The sequence below is a fragment of the Gavia stellata genome, chromosome 9 (assembly GCF_030936135.1).
Source record: "Gavia stellata isolate bGavSte3 chromosome 9, bGavSte3.hap2, whole genome shotgun sequence".
In the NCBI taxonomy this organism is placed as follows: Eukaryota; Metazoa; Chordata; class Aves; order Gaviiformes; family Gaviidae; genus Gavia; species Gavia stellata.
In genome coordinates, this window is record NC_082602.1 from 20,952,748 (window position 1) to 20,964,831 (window position 12,084).

Genomic DNA, 12,084 nt, shown 5'->3' on the forward strand with positions numbered 1-12,084 from the left:
TTAGCTATTCTGAGTTTGATTGTAGCACAACCCCAGAGTGACAAGAGAAACAACTCTGAGGGCAGATGCTTGATGAGAATGACAATGAAGCAGTTTCCCTTTAGGCCACTAAAGAAAGCATCAGCCATTTGCCCTTTAGGAAGTGGCATTACATTGTCATTTGTTTCCTCTTGGGGTACCTGGGGAGCCTGTTTGCAAAATTATCCTTTAAAAGACCAAAGTTTACCCAAAATAGGATGGAATGATAGGCTGAGCTCACTGTAGCAGTACGGGGCCCAGAGAGCTCAGTCTACTTCACTCCAAGCTTAATAGTTAAGACCACTCTGCTCTCCTTTTTACTACGCAGAAGTCTGACTACTGTTGAATCGGTGTGTCACAGTGCACCGCTGACTTAGTAGGGTTAGACAGTTCTGGTTGGTGGGAAATTACTTCTCATTTGTTGCGTGAAGGTTAAGGCAAATATCTAGCCACAGAAGCGAACATTTCTGGATGCAATGGATGGACAAGCAGTTCCTAGTCCTGTGCTGTAGCAACCTGACTGAGTTCTCTCACTGCATTTTCATTGTTTAATGTCTGGCTCATTTTCATGGTGGAAACTGGCTACATTTATGAGAATTTCTTTGTTTTTAAAAGTGGACTCTGAGAGCTGGCACTTTGCATGCAAACAGAGCTGCAAAGGTGCTTTTAGAAATTCACCATGGAGATGCCATACAGAGAGCAATGCTTTCAGTCCCCGAACTCTCTTATCATAGTCCCTCTTCTCTCAGTAAGGATTATTTTCCTGCATATTTCATGAGATTGCCTCACTGCTTCCATTTCTGCTATGCTTTCCTTCCAAGCCAAATTTTCATGTGCTACCAAGAGTACATACCTCTCTTGACAAGCAAAACCTGGGTTGCAAAGATTTGCCCTTGTAAAGTCCCAGGATTCTTTTTTTGCAAAAAAAGAACAGCTTATAGTGATGTTCTGGTCAACCTGTTAGGACTCTGCATTTTCTCATTTGCCCCTACCTGTTGCTATTGTATTTGCTATACTTTTTTTTATTTCTTGCTTTTAACTGTATTTGAGCGTTACTGTGTGCTATTACCTCATTCCAGAGACAACAGTTGTATTTCAGCAGTGGAAGAAATCATCACAATATTTGCTCTACAGTGATCTGTGAAGCACTTTGGAGTCCTGTCAAGTAAGAGAGGCTCTGTGCAGAGGATGGAGGGCCATGGACCAGCATTGCATCTGGGGAGGCCCATGAAAAAAAAACGGCCTGTCACTAACTTCTGTCTACTGAAATGATGGGCATTATTCAGTATAACTTTAAGATTTTGGATTTGAATCTAAAACCATGGATTGTAAACTGCTGGTCCAAAGTCAAAAGGAGCTGTTGCTATCAGCAGTTAAGATGTTAAACAAGCAAAAGCTCTTTGATCTCAGATGAAAAACATGCTTTCCTGTGCAACCTGAAAACCAGTCACAGTGGAAAAGTTATAGGGAGCTTTGCTATGTACTCTGATGGAAGCTGCATATCTTAAGAGTCAGACAGTCACATTTGAAGGAAAAGTCCATAATCAGTGAAATAAACAGTAATTTCGTCTAGGAAGTGTAAGCAAGCCTCTTGCCCATCCTGCAGTTCCAACATGCTCTTTAACTTATGTTGAATAGACAGAATTTTGTTTTGAAAATTAATTATTCTAAAAGATACACAGGCAGTAAGCTGAAGTGAATTCTATTTCTCTTGTAATGCTAAAGAGCAGAGTTGGTTATACTGCAATGTGAATCTGCAGTTCTAGGGACTCCAGCACTTTTAAAGTTCTAGGGACTCAGACACCTTTAAAATAGTTGTTCAAAGGAAAACCAGAGCTGTGTTATGTACACAATTCCTAACACTGAAGCTGAGATCTGCTGTGTCAGAATGTAAGGAGATCTAGATCTCTGGATAAGAAATCAGGAGTAATTTTTCTTACCTCCAAAGACATTGTCAATCATTTGTTTTTTCATCATGCAGATGATTACTGCTACAAAAACGATTGCTAGAAATGCTCCCAGAGTAACTCCTATAATAACATACGTAAAATCTGCGAAAATTGAAAACAAGCCAGTGAGTATACACCATTAAGTAATAAATACAGTCTTTGTGTTTCAGATGTGACACAAAGTTTCCAAAGTTTAAATGCATTCCTAAAAAAAAATAAATCATATTTGTTCTTCAGAAGGGGCTGATAATGCTGGGACAGATTAGGTAGCTGAGAAGAGTCTACTCTTTCAACCCTTTGCACCATGTGAACCTGTGGCTAAGGGGCTCAATGCCATTTTATGATAATGAACAAGTTTAGCCTTTGGTACGTGCAGGTCTCAGCTGAGTTTTAGAGTTAGAGCTCTACTTTTCCCCCCAAAGTGAAATTCCCCATCCCTGCTCCCTTAGTACTCTGTATCCTGCCAAACTCTTATTCCTGCTTCCCATAGCTGCACACACACATCTTCATCTCCATCTCCCAGTACCCAGCCTCCTGCCCTGCCCAACCGTTCTGCCTCTATAAGTCTTTGCTGGGAGGAAGCAGGAGAATTTTTAAGTGTAAACTATGAACCATATTGTGATTTTTATTTTTTTTTAATCGATGTGTGTACATAAGGGTCCACCTTCATCTGTCAGGCAGGAGGGTGTCTGTGTTCAGGATCCGTGTTCCAGGTTCTCTCCTTCCCCATGCTCATTATATTTGCTTAAAAGTTATTTAAAGGCCCCAGTCACACGGCAGGACTCTGCTGTGCTAGGCAAAGTACAAACACATAACCAGATTATTATCTTCTAGACATAAAAAGTATGTAAAGTCTTCTAAGCACATTCATTTTTGTCATATTTGCTTTGCCCCTAATTTCCTGTCTCAAAGTGAAAATCTTGCCATGAACTCACCTATTTCCTCCTCTGAGTTTCCAGAAGCATAGACCTTTGCTCTCCAAAAATCTGAAATGTAAATATTTTAGCCTGTTAGGATGTCAAGAAGAATACTCTATGTTCAAGGAGAATGGCGTATCTGGCTATTTCCAAGGGAATAGTTGATCCTGGTAAAGCTTAAGAAAGGATCTGAGGCTTCCTGGAGTAGTGAAGTGTTATCAGTCAAGTTAATGAGGACATCCTAGGAATGTGGCCACCACGTGCCAGTTTTTGGACACAATAGAAAATACAATTTTAAAATTTTACGTTGTCTTAGCACTGTTTCCATTCTAGAGTTTCCACACTGCAAACCTGAGTGCTGTATGTCAGAGAAGTTTCTATAAATCAAGAAAAATATTATGGATGCAGTAAAGCTAGTAAGACATGCTAACAGGAGAGGATATGGCACACCCCAGCACCACTCTCCAGAAAATATGATTCCCAATCCTGCCTGTAGTTCCAGTCTTCAAAATGTGATTTACTACTGGCAGAGAAGAGAGTCTTTTCCTCTTGCAAGAAAATACTATGGGCTGGAAGCAACCTTTTCAGACACTCCCATGCCAAGTTCCCTGTTCATCAAAAGGACACCCTCTTGGCCCTTCCCCTTTTCCATAAAGCCACTGAGCTGTGCTGCCTGATGCTTGGAGTGTGCAGGCCCTCACAATGGAGTGGCTTTGAAGAAAAGGATTCATTCCCACACGCTTTTTTGGAGGAAAAGATTCAAAAATTTCCAAACAAAAATAAAAGTCAAGAAAAAGGAGAGAAGTCATGTTTAGTTTTAATGTTGCTTGCTCATTATAGGAAATTGCTAAAAATGTACACAGAAATGTTTTTTTCAGTGATGGGCATGCAAGGATATTTCTACCACAGTCTTTTCAAGTAGCTCCAAATGATGTAACTGAAGTGTAGCTGCATGAGGTGCCAGGACCGTGAGAAGGCTTTAAAGGCAGATATGACTCCTGCATTTTAAAACAGCATGCTATGAAATTTCTGTCTCCTGCACTTGCTTCAGGCAGAACATGAAGTCCTCTCCTACAGCTCTTGCTCTTCGGCAATCCACTGCCTGGGTGACAGTACATAAGGGACCTGGTGGGAAAATAGCTGTTTTGCATGCAACATCGTCTTTTCATAGGCATTCCCCATTGTAGTGGGGAATTGTGTTGGAGTATCATCTGATTGAAACTCAAGCGGGATTTTAAGCTCTTAAATGCATTCAGTTTTCCTACTGCTAAGGTGTCCAACATCGTAAGTCCCAGCATGCCTCTCCTCTCTCTTCACTTCTTGTGGAGAAGTAATTCTGTCTTCTTGAGGTTTTGGGGGCTGAGCTTTCATTTCTTGTCCAGTAAAATGAATGCTAGAAATATGATTGCTTTTAAACTTGAAGCATAATCCTCCCACTCCAAACCCAGCCATTTTGGTACCTTTACAGAAATCCATCTGGAGTCTGCTTTTCAGACCGCTGAAATGCTCTCTTGAGCTGAGTGTGGGCTCTGGGGCTTCCGTGGTTATGTCGGAAAAATCTGATCTATTGGGTGGTTCACAACAGATTTGTTTTTATTTTGTGGTCTTAATCATGTTTCTAATCCCAAATTTTCATAAATTACTGACCAAGCTTCAAAAGTCTGGAGATGAGCTTAAAAAAATCTTGAATTTTAAAGCAAATGCATTTTGGGAGCTATAATTCTGAGCTGAAAGTCCTTTTTTGCCAAACTTTTCTTCATAATTAAAATGTCTGGAAACTTATTTTAAACAAGCAGAAATGTTTTCTCTCCAAAAAACCCATGGAACTCGGAGAAGGGGGTTGGGAGGGGTGGGGAGTCCAGTTGCAGATATGATCACAAAAGCTAGCTATTCTAAATGACCAAAATCAAAGTCACAAAGAAAGGAAAATTAAAAAAAAAAAGTCTAAGACTACACAGTGGGTGTAAAAAGCATAGTTTCTGATTTTCCAGATTAAAACCCACTCTCATTGCTCTCACCTGTGAATTTATTTCATTATAAATTTAAAAAAACCCTTTTTTCCATCTCCTTAATTATTCTTTGTGCTCATATGAAGAATGTTTTAAATTCAAACATAATAAAAGTGATATTGTATTACTTTTATTATCCTAATGATCATAATACATAGACCTTAATGTATGCTTTCTAATGGAATTAAACTAGTGACAGATTATGTGTTTTATGGCAGAAATAATATTTTACATGGAATATTTTATGTAGGTCAGTTTAATATATTGAGATTAAATTATTAGTTTCTTTTCAAAAAGGGAGGGAGGGAAATCTCTGAAAACCCACAGGACCAGAGAGAACATTTTCAATTCATACTTTCAATATGGTTTTAATTAAGGTTTAATATCATTTACTGGATGCTGCTTAAATACCATTTGCTTGTGAGGACTGTGTTAGATAGCCAGCTCTTATTTGTTTCGGTTTCTCCTTAGGTGGAAAGAAGTGGACTGACCGAGTCAAATACATGCGGATTGCTGTTTGACCTAGATCCCATCTTCCGTTTAGATCTTTTGGGGTAAACACAAACCTCCTGGTACAGAGGGGTTAGAAATGATGCCTCAGATTCTGCAGCACTCCAGCCCCAGTGCTAGCTTTCTGACCCCTTACCTCTGTATACTGCATTTAGAATAACTCCCTTGCCTTGAACAAACCCTCTGAACTTGGAGAATATTTGCTTCTGGGTGGAAGAGCCTTGCAGACAAATTTGATATCTGTGCTTGAGTGAATTGTGGATCATTTTTCAAAGGGTCTCAGAGCAACTAATGGTGCTTTCTCCCCTCTCCTATGTGCCTGGCTCAGGCGTAGCATGCAGTTGGCACTATAACAGAGATGTGCCCCCCCGGGGCTCTGGCAGCACCAGGAGGCTGGTGAGAGGCACGGGCTGTGTCTTCAACCAAGGGGGGAACGTCTTTGGGCGTGCATCATTGGTAGAGAGTCCGGAGATTAGACTGCAGACTAGACAGGTCTTGCATTAGAGGTGGGACAGGATGGAGAAAGAGTAAGTGTGAATCTGCCATGGCAGCCTGCCTGAGAAGCCGGGCTTGGACCGGTATGCTGGAGCCAGGAGTGCAGCTGAGGAAGCTTTTGCTTCTGGCTGCCCACCGCAGTCCTCTGCCAGTGTAGTTGTCTCCCCTGAGGTAGAGCTGCTGAGCAGGTGATGGACCCACAAATAAATACACTGGGCTGTGAGTGGGCTGGGAGCCGCTGGTCTGTGATCTCGGTGTACCCCTGGGCAGGCTTAGCCCTCCTCAGACCTGCTGTGCGCAGAGCTGGGCTGTGGAGAAAACAGCTTCTGAGCCACAATGAGGGACATCCGATTCTCCCTGTGCCCTCTGCTATGTAACTGTGCTCACGCGGTGCCTTGCCTGTAGGTCAGCACAGTGAGGAAAGTGGTGCAGAGCATGATTTGGGTATAAGATCAGGAGCAGGAATAGCTCACTTTCTCCACTTTATGAGATACTGTAAACATCTCCCAGCTATAACCTGCAGTGATAAACAGCAACACATGCCTTGTCTTTCTCAGTGCACAGCACTTGCCTTAGACCCTTTGCTTGTTGCCCCCTGCTTCCATGTGACTTTCTTCTCCCTTCCTCCCCATCTCAGGTTTCTCCTCATTGCGGCAGATAGCGACTGGTCCTGCGCATTCCAGCAGCCAAAGGTTCAGTGCAATTTATCTTCGAACCAGTAAATGGGAAATGAAGCAAGTAGCTGGGAAACCCAGAGGTAGGATGGGAAAAAGGGATGGCTGACAGTGGGTGTCTGAGCAACTCCAGAGTCAAATAAGAAATGCCCATGACAACAAAGAGGTTACAGGCAATGATCCTGCTGGAAACCATTCCTGAAAACCATTATTAAAAAAAAGAAAAGTATTTTGGCTGGTATTTAGTGTCGCAAAATTCCTAGCTACATGTAAATTTTGTAAGATAGGCACTGTTGGCATCCAGGCAAATGGGATCCTTCCTCGGTCCTCAAATTAGAGGCAAATTCCTTCTCTGTAGTAATAGATCAGGACAGGAGTCACTCCTACATGAAGACAGGAATTTGTTGAGCTCTAGTCCTTGCCAGGTACCCCTCCATCCAAGGCCTATGGCTTTTCCATTGCCTGCACCTTTCCATGGAAGCATATTAATGAATTTTCCTTCTATCTATTGCAAAGTGCCTTTTGCTGTAGAACATGCCCTGCTGCTCTTGAGTCTGCATCTCTTTGCTCTAGGCAGATACTACTGTATTAATGGGACTCGTGCCATTTGTTTGCCAATAACTCATGCCAATAACTAGGGAGCAATGATTGCTGACTTTCTCTTCACATCTATAAGAACAGTTAGTTATGCATATCCTGTGTGGTGGACAGTCTCCATTTCTCTGGATTCCTGGAAGCATTTCTAGAAAGGTGCAGAGGGCTTGAAGGGCCAACAAAAAAAGATAGTGAGAGTGACAAATTCCTATGTATACCCTGAGAAGGACAACAAGAGGATAGTGCACTGCTGTACACCTATGGATGACTTCGCTTGCAGAAGCTGAGGCAGGAGTGGATGTCCAGTGGATGCAAGCTGGAATAGCTCGTCTACCTGCCGCAGGTGGGGCAAACTGCCCTTGTGGGATTCCCCAAGGTTAGATGATGAATTTCTGCATGAAATAGGGGGGTGTGGGAGGTGTCCATTAGGTAAAGATCAGGCTTTTGCCACCAGAGGGTGCCTGCCCCCTTACCTAACGTCTGGGAGACAACAATAACCCATGTAAACGTTTGTCTTTGTAGCTGCTGCCAGATCCATCCTCCCCATTAGTCCCAGTGTTAATATGACCCCTGATGACACTTCCTAGCCACGAGCCCCTGCACAAAGTGGAGGTGAGTAGCTGCGAAGTAAGAGGCAAGTTGTGAGGGTGAGAAAACCCTACTTTGGGCTGGCAGGAAGCATTAGAAGCAGCCTGAGTCAGGAGCATCAAAGTCCTGTGAGAGTTGCAGAGACCAAAAGAGGCTTGCAGATAGCATGCACACAGACCAACTTTTTGCTTATACGCTACTGAAGTACTGTTTTTTGCAGAATGCCAAAGAGGATGCTCAGCAGCTGTGCCATCTCAACTGCAAAGATGCAGGTATTTAACTTCATGGTGACTTCTGGATTGCACACAGCTGACCCCTTAGCACTCAGTCTAGGAAATGTTAGCTAGAAAACTCAGCAAAATACCCTACGGTTTCAACAAATGTTCTTTCTCCAAGCAACAGAGTTCTAAACAAAGTTTTAAACAACATACATACAATTAGACTGGGAAATAAATAACCCCACCAAGCTCAGGGTAAGAAAAAGCTCTCAAAAAGGATGGAAAAGAAATGTGATAGATCACTTACGTAAGAGAAGAAGAAATGCCATTAGGACTGATATCCAGCTTGTTAGTAAGGTCATTGTGAAGTTTTTACAACAGAGTGGTTTCACCCAAGCTTTCTGAATTTAGCTCTTCTGCAGTGCCTTTTTAAAAAAAAAAAAAAGTTGAAGCAGGTCATGTGACTATATTGGGAAACTACAGTCACATCCTGAGTAGTTACATTTGCAAAGAGAAGTTCCATTTTTGGGTTTAAGTTCAACATAAAAATAAACTCCCCACTTGAAAATGTTCTGTGGAGAAGGTGGACAGCCAACAGTCACAGCCTAGTTCAGCTGTTTTGCTCTCTAAGGGACCTTTAAATGCTAACATTTACTTTTACAAAATTGAAGAAGTCCTATCACAGTGAATTGGTCTCTGCTGAAGCCTTCTAAATCCATGGAGACATGAGTGGGTTTTCTGTCTTAGGAGAACCTTCTAAGGGAATATCTCTCAATGTTGCCAGCTTTCTTTTTTTTTCTAAGGCAATGTGAATGCCATCATAACGTTTTGAGGAGAGGAGTACTTGGCTGAACACTTCCCTTTCATAACCTTTTTCAGGAGCAGAGTGGAAGAAACTCACCATGGCTGCAAAACCATTGCAAGCCAGTTCCTGGAAAAGAAATTCTACCTTAGAAAAATGTCTTGACATAGGAGGAATTAAAAAGCAGGAACTTACTGGCAGGTGATGCTTCTGATAGGAGTCAAGCTTATTCTTTGAACCACAGTGAAAAAACAGATTTTTCTGTCCTTCAGGAAAATTCATCTTTTCAAACAGGTTAACCTGTTCCAAAACTGAATGACAGCAAAACATACAAGTAAATAGTAATGCTTTTTGCTAAGTGAACCCATTCTTCCCAACTCATTTCAGGTCCATCCTTCAGAGGTGGAAGGCACAAGAATGTGGGCCTCATTTTTTTGCAGCAGAGGACTCTGGAGGGTCTCTGTATTGCTTTTATCTCTTGCTTTGTGATTTGCCTTTCTGCTTTAGATTAGTCCTTTGCTGTCTGGTATTATCATCTCATGTAGATGCTTGTATTCTCCAATCAAAATAATCTGAAACACATCTTGAGTAAGAAGTTTTAAATTGGGTATTTCTTTTTCCTCTTGTTGGTGAGGGAATGTCTTGAGCAATCTCATCTCAGCAGAATCTCACATCTTAAGGCTGGATGAAACATCTGTCTTGCTGAGTAAATTAGAGTTGTAAAGCCCTCCTTCCAGAAGTCGGTTTTTAATGGGACTATTGTAGACCATAAGGAATGCTGGTGACTGCATGTGTATGGCCACCTTGGTGGAAAAATGACTGCAAATGAGCAAGATGTTCACAAATGTTTAGTTGCTCTGACAAGCTGTGAGTGAAAAATCGTGTTTATGACTTCCAGGTGTTTGTGGAAAGTAAGGAAAACATAGTGTTAGCCAACAAATAAGACTCTTGAGGCACTAAAAATATAAGTAAAGATGACCCATGTACTCTTTGAGGTGGCCTTAATTCCTGGCTTATTTTGCTGTATGAAGCATAAGCAGAACTGACTGAGTGTGGTAGATGCGATAGAAAGTATTTGTTAATGCTTTGACCCATTGTGAGTGTGTGCGCACGGATGTGTGTGTAATTCATTTTTGCTCTTTCGCTGTTCCTGGTTCTCTCTGGGATCACAGTTGAAAACACCAAAACCAAGCAAAAAAAAAAAAAATCTCTGCACCAGCAGGAGGAAAAGATATCAGGATCCTCATAAGAAACCTCCAATGTTTCCATACCTCATGTGTTTCACCTGCAAGTGATACCATGCTCAAAGGTTCCTGAGAACCTCTTATGGGAGGAATAATATGAATGTCAACTCTCTCTTTTTTCTTTTTTTTTTTCCTCCCCCCTAGCCCAAGTCAGTGGTCTCAGGGGGCTCTGAGGCAACTAAACATCTGAGTATTTGGCTGAACTCTCTAAGGCTGCGTGGTTTATCCCATTGCTACTTCTGCAGAAAATGCTTCAGATAGCTCAGCTAGCTGACTGCACACTTCTGACTATGTATGCTTCACTACTCTCATTCACAGCATACCTCTAGTGAGGAAAAGCACTGTTCAGAATAAGCCAGGCTTAATAAAATCCTGCTTTGTAGTGGTTTTGTTCTGATTCTTGACCAAACTGGGAAATGTGGTTTCAAGCATAGTCATCATTATAAGCCTTTCCTCTATTACCCACTCTCCACTATCCAGCCACTGGGCAGAATATATATGTTTAATTAATTCTGCTTTTACCTTCAACCTGTAAATAGTGGGAGTAATGTCAGATTTATATGTTATACGAATAACAAGGATTTCTCAGGAGACCCTATCCTGGTGAAAGAGGCTAACTGTAATTTTCAGCTGTGAGTAATTGTATATAATATAATCCTAAATGATTTTTCTTCTGTAATTTCATTAGAGTTTAGAAATTTAATTAGATTTTGAATCACTCTGAAATAAAGTAGCAAAACACCCAGAGACTAAGAGCAGTGGTTATTTTGTCCTCTGAGGCCAGAATTCTTGGTCTCAAATTGGCATGTGTTCATTAGGAGGAAGTTTGCAGAAGTTCTTGATATATTATTGTCTTTCAGAATGGACTCTGAATAGGTCTTTGGAGAGCATTAGAAGAGCACACAATTATTATACAGACTCTTTTTGAGGTTTAAGATCATCTGCCTTGCATATACTTAATAAAAATACGCCTCTAAAGTTGTTTAAGAAACTGTGGAGATAGGAAAGATGCTCCTCCAGTGCCTCAGTGCTCTTCCTGGTTTATTAGCAACTCCAGTACCTGTGTATGATGATACAGAGAGGAGTTGTTTGCTTTACTTTAATGATTAGGTAGGTTTATGGTTATTTTTATTGCTACACATATGAACTGTCATGGTGGCTGTAATTAGAAGCACACTAAAATGCTGTTCCTTTTCTTCCATCTGAGGTTCAAAAGAAATCTGTCCTTCTGGCAAACTTTGAATCTCTGTGGAATTCATCCCATGTGCAAAAATGGGAATCAAACTGCACTAAACAGGACAAAGCGAAGACCAGTGCAGCAGCTTATGATTGTGTGGGGTGCCAGGATAGTTGTAGTGGGTTCAGAAAGGGGATCCTCAGAAGATTCTGAGGGACTAGATATGTAGGTGCTTGTTCCTTTTTTGTTTTAACTGGTCTAACACTGTTTGTGTTTGTGGAGATGGCCTGATTTATACTGCTTAACTAAAAAAGGGATTTGGGCATTTAGGAGCACATTCTCCAAAGCCCTTATCCACATAGCAGTGCCTCTTCTCTTGTTGGGGTTAGTTTCTTGAACCAGGACTAGCAGCATGATTTTGTGAGACTAAGTCCTTAAAGCAAAAGCATGTAACAAATTGAGGCATTAGACAGAGAGGAGAAAATTCAGATTACTTTCAGCATGGCAACAATATGAAGGACCACAACAGAGCCATAGACAGCATGAATTAAAGAATCTCATACAAATGAGCAAGGGGAGAGAAAGCAAATGTGAAATGAAGAATTTCAGCAGGATAAATCAAACAGGAAAAAAAAAAGTACTTCAAATAATGGCAATCCAACCTATTTGAAAAGAAAGAGGAAACTCCAATGCAATGGGATGCATGTCAGTCTCAAAGTTAGAAGTCAAAAAGATACCTCCAGGCTGACCAGGATGTTCTGTTACTGACTGATCTATGTGTAACCATTGCTAGCATCCTCTATTTTGGGCACTGCAGGCAGACATGGGGTGAAATGGTTCATTGGTCTGATCCAAGAGGCAGTTTCCTTTGTTTCATAAACAGCTCTCA